The sequence below is a fragment of the Sciurus carolinensis genome, unplaced genomic scaffold (genome assembly GCF_902686445.1).
Source record: "Sciurus carolinensis unplaced genomic scaffold, mSciCar1.2, whole genome shotgun sequence".
NCBI classification, from domain to species: Eukaryota; Metazoa; Chordata; class Mammalia; order Rodentia; family Sciuridae; genus Sciurus; species Sciurus carolinensis.
In genome coordinates, this window is record NW_025920187.1 from 340349 (window position 1) to 343501 (window position 3153).

Below are 3153 nucleotides of genomic sequence, written 5' to 3' on the forward strand. Positions count from 1 at the left end.
ACTACCGAGTTGTTGATGGTGTACAGTTTTGTGTGAGTCTCATATTCAAAGGACAGTTCATTGGTTGTAAAATTGTTGGTACACATACTTATATGAGTAGTTTTATAGCATTTTCCTCACAGTTTACTGCCCCTGAGTGTTGGTGTTGTGTCATCTCCCAGTAGTGTGATAAAATTTTCTGGTAGCTAATGTTTGTTATCTGATGAGTGGACAAAAAGAATGTGGCAGATATAAGCCATGTCATTTGTTCAGTGTGAAAATCACGTGATCCTACTGTTTATGCAGCATGGATGGACCTACCGGATATTATAAGTGACACATGCCAGCTAACGAAAACCAATTCTACACTTGCAAGGAACATAGAAAAATCAACATCAGGACAGTAGAACATCAGAATAGTGCTGAGCAGAGACCAGGGATGGTAGGGAGGACTGAAGGAGGGAGCTTGGTCAGTGGCACTGGTGTTCCGTGGCACACTGTGATTGACAATGATGCCTCATATACTTTGGATTAGTTAGAAATTAGAAGTAAGTTTTTTTTTTTTTTTAACAATATTGCCCTTTGTGGAAGCTTGAAGTCATCAGGCTTCTTCAAGCTACATCGTTTACATGGACACTAATTGGCATTGTCTACTCAGAGTAAATGTTTCCACCTACTGGTTTGCCCTATATATATGTCAGCTTAAGACACTTCTAGTTTTATGAATGTTCTATTGATTACAAATATTGTATCCTTCCGCGTAACCTGCAATTATTCTGTGTCTGATCTTTTTTGCCAGTCTTCTGTATTTAACCATTTTCTGAAATGACCTTTGTGTTTTCAAGATTGTTCATCTTTCCTTCCCCCATTATGTTTATAATGCTCCTTGAATTTGGTGATTGTGAAGTTGATGGCACTCCTTTGAATTTCATCTTCATTTTGGTGATTTTCATTGTTTTTTCCTGTTTTCACTTGACTTCTATAGGTTTCTGAATAATATTGTTCTGTGAAAGAGCCAGAGTTTGAGAAAATTGGGATAATGTTTGATGGTTTTCTCAATATTGAGGTGTAAATGATTCAGGTTGGGGATAGGTAATGCCAGAGAGGGGGAAAAGTGAAAGGAGAAAGGCGGGGGGGGGGAGAGAGAGAGAGAGATGATAGTACTTGAATTCATGGGTCAATCACTGTTTTATAGGCAGCCCAAAGTTCTGACCTGTCTATCTCACCAAGAAAAACATTTTACTGCTTGTTTAATTTTAGCTAAAATCTATGATAACCACCATGTTAGACGCTGCCGGTAAATTGTATCAAACAAGGCTTTCCGCATGGTGCCATCTCTTAGTTTTTCATATTGAGAGCCTGCATACCATCAGCAATTCTAAGAGGAGCCTGAATTAACAGAGAGCACTGCCCTGAGAACCTGTGCTCACATCCTGAGCAACACAGGTACAAGACAAATACAAGGACACAAATGCCAGTAATAATTAAGAACATTAGAAAACTCTTAAAGAAGGAACGTCATCTCTAATTGACAACAGAATTGTCACAATGGAATCCATTTGCTTCCCACTGAAAAAGGCCAAGATTTTGAGGCCAAGCTGATGGGGAAGGAGAGAGGTTAATTTGGACATCTAGCAAGCCCAAGAAGATAGTAGGCTCTCAGCAGGAAAGCCATGATAGGGAACCTGCCTCCTAAAGGACCACAGGGGGAGCAAAGAAGGGGCAGGTAGGGGAGTGGGCAGGAATGAATTGCTGACTGGAGACTTTAGCAGCCACTCCCGAGGCCTGGAAGGGACAGAGTCTTGGTTAACTTTCTGTTGCTGTATGCAGCCTTCATGGCAGGAGGCAAGTTAGGTCAGCTGAGGTCAAATCAACCTGTATTTGAGTTCCAGAGAAGCCACTTGAGAAATGATGAGTATGTTTACCTTCAGAGTTGAGCAAAAATCTGGACCAAATTTTAGACTAACAGAGAAGAGACATACGACAAGAGGGCAGAGAGGGCAAGCTTCTTGTTTCTGTTTTCAGTGACCCATTGGACATCTGCAGCAGCAAGTGAAGAGTCAGGGCTGTTTCTAAATGATCTACAAATGCTTTCAAGATTTCTAAGCAAGTGAGCTCAGTGTGGTGGCACATGCCTGTAATCCCATGGGCTCAGGAGGCTGAGGCAGGAGGATTGCTTGTTTAAAGCCAGTCTCTATAAAAGTGACATGCTAAGCCACTCACTGAGACCTTGTCCCTACTAAAATACAAAATAGAGTTCCTTTGTGGCTTAGTGGTCAAGGGCCCCGAGTTCAATCCCTGTTACCCCCCTCACCAAAAAAGAATCCTAAGCAACTGTTATCATCATACCCTCATGGAAGAGGTTTTTTATACAGCAAGATAGTAGGAGACTAATGCTATGTAGTTGAGCTGCTTGACTTCCAAAATTAATGAATTCCATGTCATTCAAATTGGGCAGTGGTAAAGGAGTTGATTTGGTTTTTACCTGCAATCCAAGATGATTGGAGAAACATTTTGTTACACCTACAAGAGACTAAATGTGAACAGTCAAGTTCAGTTCTAAATGTTCACCTGAGGAAAACTCTGACCTTGATTTTTTCTTACTTGCCCAAGGAAATATGGGGAAATTGGTGATGGGAACCCAGAGTCTTTCACAGGAGAACCGGTAACTCTACAGCGTGTCAAGCCTCAATTAAGTTCTGAAGTACTCTATGCACATCAGCTCAGATAAAACCTAGGTTAAATGCTGAGTAGTAAGCCTCTGAGTGTATCATACCACTCACCATTTAGTTACCTGATGAAAGTTCCATACCCAGCACTTGTTATTTATGGTGTTTACACCACTAGGAATGAAAACAAAACTAGCTTGGAAATTAGACTCCCGCAGATCGTTTTCATCATGGATTCTGGAGATAGATGTCATAGAAAAGGAACCTTAGCTTCTTCTACATTCTATCCTTGTTTTAAAAATTAGACACAATTTTGCATGATATTCATTTTCAGTGTCTGACCTTCTATGCATTTGAAAGACTACAAAGTACTTTCAAAAGCTAGAAAGTGATGAATTGAATAGAGAAATCCCAGGCACTTTGAAGAAGCAAGTGATCAGAGAAGCAAAATGTATAATTCAGGGCTCCAGAGTGAAGAAGCAGGATTTTAATTTTGTGTCAGAGC